Source organism: Orycteropus afer, unplaced genomic scaffold (genome assembly GCF_000298275.1).
Source record: "Orycteropus afer afer isolate SDZICR_OR568_19922 unplaced genomic scaffold, OryAfe1.0 scaffold00034, whole genome shotgun sequence".
Lineage (NCBI taxonomy): Eukaryota > Metazoa > Chordata > Mammalia > Tubulidentata > Orycteropodidae > Orycteropus > Orycteropus afer.
In genome coordinates, this window is record NW_006921621.1 from 5,479,237 (window position 1) to 5,490,815 (window position 11,579).

Sequence of the window (11,579 nt, forward strand, 5' to 3'; positions counted from 1 at the left end):
GTTAATTGGTTTCCCTTTTCTTTGTTGAAGAGGGTCTGTGCAATCCTTCCACCTAGTCCGCTATCTTGCCCTGCCTCTAAAAAATTAATATACTATTGATATAAGAGTGCAGGCTCTGGACCCTGACTATCTTGAATAATTTCTTGACTCTTTTCTTTAGTTAACTTTTCTATAAAATGAGTGGTAAAAAAGATGGGCAGCATGGTCCCTAGCTGCCCTTCAGGTCTGGAATTGAACCCACTCCTGTGGCTTCCAGCCAAACAAAAGACAGGGATATGAGCTGAACATTTACATTACATATATACACTCCTTGGAAAGAACAATCATGGGAGAATAGAAGGGCTGTGTATGCACAGGGAGATAGCTAAGGGGCCAGGAGTGGATGGAGGGAAGGACATAGGGAAGAGGTAACTATGGGGAGTAAGTGGGAGGGGACCTGTTGCATTGTAGTCAATGTCATGAGACAAAGTGTATGTCAGCTGCTGTATGGAAAGTGAATTTGCTCTGTAAACTCACTCAAATCTCTCTCACATACACACACATACAATACAGGCAGTGAGTAATTTCTTATGTGTAATTGCTAGCATAATATCTAATTTCATAGAGGGCAAACTGAGTCTTAAAGTTGTTAGTTATTTTGCTAGTTTACAAAATTAGCCAGTTGCAGAGCCAGCATTGAACATAAACAGGCTGTCCCTAGCGCCTGTGTTCTTTGTTATTTGACCTAATACAACAATGAGAAATTCCCTTCCTCCTTTATATAGGATTATTTAGATATTTCAAGGTCTATTGTTCATATGCTCTATAAATTAGACAAAGTAAATTCCTAAATACTTGAATCAAAGTAGGAATCTAGCCCTTTCTTGGAATCCAATGTGTATACGCTCCATCAACCACAAGAGGGCAGCCGTCACGTTTTTAGGGTAGACGAAGTGTAACTGGAAATGTTAACATTGCAAAATAGGCAACTCTTTCAGTTCTGAAAAGGAAAGGTAAAACCAATGTAATTAGCCATGAATTCAACAGATTTTTTTGTGTGGTATATTGTAGACAAAGACAGAGACAAACCTCAAGGAGTTCATAAAGAATTTGGAGAGTTATGGTTGGAGGTTCAAGTCCACCCAGAGGTACCTCGGAAGAAAGCCCTGATGATGTACTTCTGGAAAATCAGCCACTGAAAACATGATGGAGCACAGTGCTACTCTGACACACAAAGGACCTCTGTGAGTCAGTTGACTCCAGGGCAACCGTTTTTTGTTTTTTTTCTTTTATGAGAATATAACAAATCTAAATAAGTGATATGAAAAATAAGATTTATAAGTTAAAAAAAAAACTATGAGCTAAATAAATAATATTTTATGCTTACACAGTACTTTTAAAATTTCAAACTCTTTATTTCTACTTCCTCGAGTCTCACTCCTTTATATGGATAAGCATAATGGCCTCCACCTCACAGATGGGATTTCTAAGACATGGAGTTTAAGTGACTTGTGCCAGTCATAGATTTGCAAGGAACATTGCTGAGATTTTCCCTAGAGTCTTCAAACCTCCTTTCAAGTCATTGTTCTTCTTACCTTCACAAGAACTTAATGTGTGACTGATTTTAAAAAAAAAGAGAGACTATTTCAATCAACTTGGTGTTTTAGTAATTGCTCTTTTCTCCAATTCTTTCCATCTGTCTAGATATAGTTTGGTGTATTTTTTGTTGTTTGCAGAGTTTAAGCATAAAATGGCTGGATAGATTAAACATATGTGTGTGATTTTTTTTTTTTTTAATTTCTTTAAAAAAAATCAGTTGTATGCTTCAGATCTTGTTTGCCAAGTTTCCACAAGGAGAGAATTTTTATGGTCAAATTATAAAACCCTGAAAATAGGACTTTATAATGGAAATGCTGATACAACCATAACTATAGTATTGCAATTGCATCACTATAAGAAAATTGGTTTAGATAATATACCCTTCTGGAATGAATGCCATTCTAAATGATTGTGCATCTCCATAAATCTAAGCTAACACAGTAATTCAAAATTACTAAGATTTAAGTTTAGTACCAATAAGCAATAAACTTATGGCTACTGCTATAATAACTGTTGGTCGCTACACCCTTATTTCACAGCAGGTGGCCTGCTCCATGCTGGCTGCAGACTGAATGAAAGCAAGCAACACTTTGAAACTAATTCCTAAAGTTGATGGAAGACTCCAGAGCCATTTCAACTGGTGAAATAGTGTTGTTGTGTTTTGTGCACTTTTTTTTTCTTTTTAAATTAAATGCTCTGAGACACTTGACCTTTCTGACAAAACAAGGGCATACACAGCTTTGCTCTCATTTCATGTCACAATTTTGAGTCTGCAGACATTTAAAATTGCCTTGAACCGATTGTTTTCCATTCATAAGTCAGTATTAACAAACCACTCCTATTAAAAAGGGCAAATAAGTCATTTATCATTGAATGGATTTCTGTGAGTCAAAAATTTAAAAAGGATTTTATTTAGTCCATCCTTATTTGACTTTAGGGAAGGAAGATTGGACAATGTACTTCCATAGTGATACCGCCTCAGAAACCCAAGGAGGGCTCGCTATGAGTCGGGTCCAACTCGACGGCACATAACAACAACAACAACAGTGACACAGTAGTTAAATATTCAGCTGCTAACCCATAGGTCTGTGGTTCAAGCCCTATAGCTGCTCTGTGGGGCAGAGTTTGCTTCCATAAAGATTACAGCCTGGAAAAGTCCTTGGGACCTTTCTGCTTTGTCCTATAGGGTGACTGTGAGTCAGAATTAACTTCAAGGCAATGATTTTTATATGACTTCAGATAAACATTCCAAGAAATCTTACTCCCTTATTCCTCATCTCTTGATACATCCATTAATTAAATAATTATATATATTCTCAGGATCTCACAAATTAAAATACTGAATTGTAACCAATGAAGTAGACATTGGGAGAAGGCTTTCTTCTCAGTTTCTTAGACACAGGAATAAGAAATAATTCAGCTTAACTGTTGATGGGATTCAGCCCTCCTGAGTTTAGAATCAGTCATTTTCTTGAATGTTTATGAAGTATTACTCTGAATTATGTTTAAGTTTATTACCTTTTGTTTTGGTTTAACATCAACAGTTTAGGGAATTAGAGTTTGACCTGAGAGTTCATGGCAATTATTGAAATTAATAGAGAACATGGGCTAAAACAATAAAGAAATGACAACGTTGGATATGAAATAAAAATACTGTTTTAGTTATCATAGATTCTCAGGAATCTACAGGTATAGTGTGAAACACTTTTACAAAAAGCTAATTGAAAAGATGTTCTCTTAGCTAATGTTTTTATGCTTTAAATACAAATTTGTGTATTTTTATCAATTTGAATATAGAATTATCAAATGAATAATTGCCCAAATTCTTATACAGGGATTTTTTTCCCCCATTATTACCTTGAATACAATAATCATAGTAGATTCTAACAAATGAAATTGGACCTTCATAGGCTGTTGAAGTAGATGGTATGTGTGGTTACAGGCACTTTTCAGAAAGTTCCCATATTGCTGAGCTTGTTAACAGTTCATTGACTTGTTTTTTATAGTCTTATGAGGTCACACATTTATTCAAATTGCATACAGATATACGAGATTCTATTTTCTTTATATTTCATGTAATGAATCCATTCTACTGGATATAGAAAAATTGATCACCCATGCCATCTTGATAACTCAGTACAAGATAATAATTTAGAACATCTCTAGGTAAATGCTTGAAATTTCTGAGTAGCACCTGTAACCTCTGTTCAACTCCAAGATAGCATCTAAGTTTATGGTGAAAGGGGGCTTGTGTCATCATATGTTGGAGAATGCATGGCCCTGGATTTTGTAATACTGTCCTCTGTTTCCTCTGATCTCTCTAGAGTGATATCCTAAGCCCACTGATCTCTTTGCCCTACTGACTTTTGCATTTAATTTTACTACTGTTGAACTTGTAGTTTGTTCTTTCTCGGCTTAGGTGAAATCCTATTTTCTTCCCCTTGCTCCTCATTTCCCACTGGCACTATGGACCCTCTGAGATAACTGTGACTTCCATTCCACCCCAGCTGGTAGCCCTTGAATTTGGGATCATTTTTCTGCTATTAGGGCCACTGTTGGAAGGAGAGCTACTCTGTCCTGCAGGACCACTGTAACTTGGAATCAATTCAATGGCAACTCTTTTTTTTTTTTTTAAGGCCACCTTTTCTGACAGCATCACAGGCAGACTCCCTGCCACCTTCCGTGTATACGTCTCAAGTAAAAGGCATGTGGGTACACTCTGTGTACACCACTTTTAGGCCTGGTCCATAAAACCTTTCCACAGTGACCTTGAAAACTTCACATTGAAGGTGACAGAATCCTAAGATGAAATAGGATCTGGGTTCCTGAATAAACGAATGCTTAGAGACAAGACCCCTGAAGATCAGCAATATCCATATTTGACATCACATGGATAGGAATAAATTTGTAATATTGTTAAGGCATTATATGTGCTTGGGTTTCTTTGTTAGAGCATTTGTTGTTGTTATTGTTGTTGTTATGTGCCGATGAGCCGGACTTGACTCATAGCGACCCCTCCTTGGGTTTCCGAGGCAGTATCACTACGGAAGTAGATTGCCCAACCTTCCTTCCAAGGAGTGGCTGGTGGGTTTGAACCGCCAGCCTTCTGGTTATCAGTCAAGTGCCTTAGGCACTACACTACCAGAGCTCCCGTTAGAACACTTAGCATAACCTAAATGATATACGTTCTCTAAACTTAAGCTTCCACCTCTATAAAATGAAGGTGGTAATAACCACCCAGCAAGGTTACAAGAAATAGGGTCAAGACTAAGTGTCTAGTTATTAATAAGGAAAGTGGTGCTCAATACTTTGTCCTTTTAACTTCAGAAGTTTTAGTACAAGGAAGATGCATTAGACTTCTTCCTACGTGGTCTATCCATTTGACAATGAGGATATTGAGATGTACAGAGAATTATTATGTATTATCAACATTTTGTCCTGGGGACAGTAATTTTTTTCAACAAAGTTATGTAAAAAATTGTGTTATGATTAAAAAGAAAACATAAGTTTTCTGAAGGCTTTTCATTATCTCTCTGAAAGCAGTCTGTATGGAAGAAAAGAAGAAAAAGCTGTGCTTTTGTGTCTTCCGTTTAGCCTTCAATGGCATGGGTTAAGAGAAAGGGAAAGGAATTTGATCTTAGCTGTTGCTTCCACCCTGACTATTGTGGAACCTAACAATGGAGTATACAACTCCAATTCCATGTCTCTGTGATCTCAAACTGCAAGAAGTTGCATTAGTGAGGAGAATAAGGAGGATTCTCTGTTAAATATGAGCTGCACAAACAAAAATTTCAACATTGTTCCCTCTTATTCTACAAATTCCTTTCACTTCTTGTATAAATTTTAATAGAATTGTTAAGTCAGAAAATGTTTCCAGCGGATTCCTCTAGCTCTGTTTTCCTTTATTACCTTTAGAATCTCACTGCTTCGAATTCTCTCTCTTTCTTGTTTTTCAGTCCTACACAGACATAACTTTCATTATTCTCATAATGAAAATGTTATCACTAACGTAATCACTATTGCTACTTAGAATTTCAATAGAGCATATATTAAAACCAAAGGGAATTCAGCATATTAATGAACAGTTTGTTCTGAAATAGCCATATGGTCAGGTTGAAATGTTACATGTTGTTCTGTGGGAACATTCCATCTTTTATTAATTTAGTTATCTGTACTTGATCTTACAAAGTGTTCTCAAGTCTTCAAGCCCAGTGATTTCACCTTATGTTCTGTGTGAGCATAATTTACAATTTGGAGATCAAAGGAGAGTATTGTGGCTTTAAAATGAAAGTAGATTGCCCAATTCATTTGTTTTAAATGAAAAACAAACTCACTACCATACAGTTGACTCTGACTCACAGTAACCCCCTTTGGGTTTCTGAGGTGGTAAATCTTTACGGAAGTAGATTCCTCAGTCTTCCTTTCACAGAGTGGCTGGTGGCTTTGAACCGCCAAGCTTCTGGTACCCTTAGGCACTAGGGGCCATCTAAATGATAGTTCTAAGGAGCTCTGGTAGCACCTATGGTTAAGCAACTCCCAAAATGTTGCTGGTTTGAAACCCTATGAGACAGTTTTTATTCTGTTCTATAGGGTTACTATGAGTCCAAATCAACAGGATGGCACTCATCAACAGTAACAATAATGGCTATTGTCTTAGTAAAGATACTCCTATAGGCATTATTGTGTGCTGATATTTATTAGTTCTGTTACAGAAATTGTTTCCAACTAAAAAAAATATACCTGCATAAGATGATTGGGTTTGTTAACATTCAGAGATAATAATTCTTTTGGGATACTCATCACATTAGCTGTGTGAAACCTTGCCACACTAATGCTTCTAATACGCAAGCCAGACGGTGGTTTGGGATGTTGAAACTTCCACTCTGGGACTTGTTTGGTGCGTACTGTGACACCTTTTCCTAAAAGTTATTCAACAACCAGCATCAGGAAACTTTCTTCAAGTACATTATAGCATACTCCTTTTTCCTGTCTTACAAATTATCATCTAAGTGTATTTCATATGATAATTGTGTAAAAATACACTGAACTCAAAAACTTTAAGATATAGTTCCAGGGCTACATCCTCTAAGCTCTGAGAATATGGATAACTTTCTAAGCCTCAATTTGTTAAAAAGAGGAAAAGAATCAAAGCTCTAACTTTATGAATCAGAAACTTGAGTAGGATTTCCTAGACAAATTGGTGGCCCTGATTTTCATCTGGCCATTGGATAAATGAAAAGAAATAAGTGTGTTCTCTGATACCATTACACCTTTATAACATTTTTAAACAGTTATATCTGGGTGGTTCTGATTTAGTAGATCAGCCCCCAAAACCAAATCCATTGCCATCAAGTTGATTCCAACTTATAGCAACCTCCATTTTCCAAGGGTGTAAATCTTTACTGAAGTAGATTGTCTTATCTTCTTCAACTATCACGTGGCTGCAGCCTAGCCCTCCAATATTATCTAATACCATTTTTCAAACTCATTAACAACATTCCAGCCACGCTGAAAAAAATCTACAGTATTTTACATTTGAATCTCTTCTTTCTGCCTCTGAGTGAGAGTAGAAAATAAATGCATTAGCTAAATGAACTAATCAATGAAACAAGGAAGTGTGGTTTATACTAAATCAGAGCCATCTAAGTATCTTGTATGTCTCTGTATGCACACACTGCTTCCTCTCTCTGGATCATTCTCTTCAACTTTGCTCCTTTCCTGGCACACTCTCACTTCTCCACAACTCAGTCCAGATTTGATATTCCCTGGGAACCGCCTCTGATTCTCTTATCTACTCCTCAGTTATATGTCCCTACTGTGTGTTGCATACACACCTGGGCTCACTTTTACATTGTTTATAAATTTTTATCATGATTTTACATTTACTTCCCTGGTCACCTCACTTTCTGTGAGATTTTTGATGCTAGGGACTGTATCTTTTATATCTGCTTTGTTAATGTCCTGTAAAATTCTAATTCAATGGTAGAATGGTGACAATAATTAGCACATAAAATTTCTTCCTCTAGGAAAGAAGCCAGAAATGAAGGATGGAGGCAGAAGAGATGGAGGAAGGGTGGGAAAAATAAAAGAAATTGTTATTAAATTTGTGTTTAATGGATTTATTTCATAGATTTTTCTCCTTTAATCTTCAACAATATTCATGAAGTTAGAGCTTTGATTCTTTTTCTCTTTTAACAAATTGAGGCTTAAAAAGTTATTCATATTTTCAGAACTTAGAGGTTGTAGTTCTGGAACTAAATCTTAAAAAAGTTTTTCATATTTTCAGAACTTAGAGGATGTAGTCCTGGAACTAAATCTTAAAGTTTTTTAGTTCAGTGTATTTTACACAATGTTGGTCAATGGGGTTGGGAGGATTCACACAGAATTCTTAGTACCTAATTAACCTTTGGTTATTTCTAGGTTTTGGAGACTTATACCTTCCCAAAATTCCATGAATTTCCAAACCTGAAAATCAAACATAATTTTAATACCAGAAAAGAACTGGCTAGTTGAACTTTTCTTGTATTATGTCAGCTAATGATATAATATGTTTACATCTTTTAAAGAAATTTTATCTAACTTAGATTTCCGTTGAACATAACCGGCATAAGCCATGGAGCATAGAGGGAAAAACAAACAAACAAACGAACTAGAAGAGACCTTGAGGAGTATTCAATCCATCCATTAGAAACATATAAGGATTTGGAGAAGTAGTGACATTCTCCAATGTACATGAAGGGAGAAGGAAAGTAGTAACTGTGATTTTTTTTTTTTTTTTTTAATTCAGATTACTTACTAGGTCTGTGATTTTTGCCAAATCCTTTTACCTGTCCCAATTTATTTTCCACAAGCTGTAAAAGAGGGTATTAAAGCCTACAATACAAGGTTATTTTAAGAACAAGGTAAGATAATAATGTATTTAGTAGGTGTACTTTGATTTATTTTCCACAAAAACACCAGCAATAAACTTGGCCATAATATGAAATCTGAGCTGTTTCTCTTTCCAGCACACCACGTATATTTTTACCAATGAAGTTTTGATAAAGAGGAAAACAAACCATTTCTCTTTTTAAAATGACATGCTTTCATTGTATACATTGCATACTATATATGAATAGTATTTTAATTCCAGCTATTCTTTCCTTGTTTCATCCAGAAGTAGAGAGTGTCTTGTAGTGCCTTGGGCTTGAGTTAAGAACGTTTTGTCGTGATACTGAGCATCTTTGATGTTTTGATAGTGAACATCTCTGTAAGTACTGCTCCTGTTGCTGCAGAATAAGGATGAGTACTATTCATTTGAACTCCTTTACACCTAGACTCTTGGTGCCTGCAAGGAGCAGTAAGAGAGAATTAATGGACCATTTCTCTAGCATAGCTTATGCATGTGGGGAAAACTTTCAGCCCCTCTTCACATATATTCTCTATTAGGCTATGAGAAACTTATAGATTAATTTAGAAAGAACACCAAGCTAAAAGAAAAAAAAAAAAAAACAGAAACAGAGAAATTAAATCTAATTTAATAAAATAGGATGTTTATCTATAGATATTCATAAATTCTACTTGACGGGACAGGCCTGGATCTCAATATTTTTATGTGTAAAATTAAATATTCTTGAGGGTAATTTCAGTCTAAAACTCTGTGCTTTGGTTTCTCATTACATTGAGATTCATTGTTAATGTTGGAGACATTAATGTAGTAAATCTAATTAAATAAAAAAACATACTTCCAGTCTATCAAGTGCAATGTAGCACCATTTTTAACTTTAGTCACTTAGCTATTTATACCTATTTTCTATAAAATTTTATACTTACATTCTTGTAATTGTATTTATTTATTTATTTATTTACTTAGAATCTATCTCTAGGAGGAATGGGCAGATAGCATTTTTGTTTGAAAAGGCACCAACTTTTTCTAGCCACCAGTTCTCTGACTATGGCACTACTCAACCAAGCATATAAATGTTCTTAATAAGCCTGTGCAGGAGAGTTCTTTCTTTTGTTATTTATTTCAATAGTGCCTGGCCTAAGACAGATCTGAGAATTATTTTCTCCTAAGAAATCCTCGACTATGAAATGTCTTCTTTCTCTTCTTTGCTCTTCATTGGCATCCTAATGCTCCCAGGTAACATGAATCTTATCATCAGAGGGAGTCAATGTGAAAGAAGTGAAGTGTCATGATTTTTTTTAATGTAATATGCTGTGCTTTGTAAAATACATAAATACCGTCGCGAACATCATCCCCATCCCAGGTTTATTTAAAATGTTCTCTTGCAAGACACAACCACTAGCATTTTAATTGATCCTTGAAAGAACATTTATTCAACATTCAAATTTTGCTGAATTTAATACACTAATAGATTTTTTTGGGAAAAATGCGAAGGAGATGAATTTATGTTTGGAAATCATTCATTCCCACATTTATAGTATTGATAGCAGAAGTTAAGTCAGGTAAGATGGCTTGCTAAAACTTTCTAATTTTATTATGATAATAACTGAGGCTATTAAATGCACATCTATGAATCCTGAATTAAATTCTCCCTCTTTATCTTAATGCTTTCTCTTGCTCACCAAGGTATCTGTCATTATTGAGATCAGAGGAGTCATTATGAAGTAAATCTGCAGGGTCTCATTCTCTCACTACTCTGGCTCAACATTGAAGCATAAATAACTCTTTAGCTGAAAATTTTTCTTCAGAAGTGGACTAGTGGATAAACTTCAATTTATTATGTAACCCAAAGAATTAGAGTTACTTTAAATAATCAAATAATTTCCTTCATTATCTTCACAAAAAATCATTAGTACATGCTCCTTAAAATTCCCTCCATTTCTAGAAAAGTCCTATAGAAATTATTAGAATTGTGTAGGTTTCAACATTCACTGATGCTTTCTCTTAATAATGATTTTCATAGCTAGCATTCTGCTCTGCCTTGTACCCACATTAATTTATTATTTGTTACAACAGCCATGTGAGGGAACCTTATTAATAGACAAGTCAGTAACTCACTCATTCAATACAATTTTTTTTAAAAAAGTACTATATATTTATCATTTTAAAGAAAGCTTCTTAAACTTTACATATTGTTTTGATCTGCCATCCAGTCGGACCTGACTCATAGCGACCCCTCCTTGGGTTTCCAGGGCAGTATCACCATGGAAAGATTGCCCAATCTTCCTTCCAAGGAGTGGCTGGTGGGTTTGAACCACTAGCCGTCTGGTTAACAGTCAAGTGCCTTAGGCACTGTGCTACCAGAGAAAAAAGTCACTGCTGTTGAGTCCAATCCAACTCATAGACCCCTCTTTGGGTTTCCCAGGCGGTGTCACAACGAAAGTAGATTGCCCAATGTTCCTTCTGAGGAGTGGCCGGTAGGTTTGAACAGCCAGCCTTCTGGCTAGCGGTAAAATACTTTAGGCACTAGGCCACCAGAGCTTGCATATTATTGTGTAGAAAGGGTGATTAAGATATTTATTAATTAACTTGGATATGTTTAGACTTATATTTTAAATTAATTTTGGGAAAATATTTCCTTGCTTTAATCCTGATCAGTAACTTAGAATATTGCTTAACAACGTATTTTTAAGTTGTAACATAATAAACACCATGTAAGTGATATACATGTTATGCAAAGAAAGAGGTTGTATTTATTACAATAGTGTTCAGAAAGAGAATTTAATGGTGAGATCCTTGGACTAATTAATTTACAGAGGAAACACTTCTTATTTATTTATTTTTTTCTTCATATTATCTCTAAGACCTAGTACAGTAGTTGATATATAGCAGGTACTCAATAAAAATAAAAAGTTATTTAATTAATGGATGAATGAATGAGAGCATGAATAGAAGGAGAGAGAAGAAACCAAAGGAATAGTCAGAAGGAATGCACATATTTAGAGAGCAGAAAAAAAGAAGAAGAAGAAGAAGAAAAAGATATTTTGTGATCAAGAAACAAGGACAGAACTATGTAAGAGATTGTTGATTTGTTGGTTTTGAGGACTATTCCCAG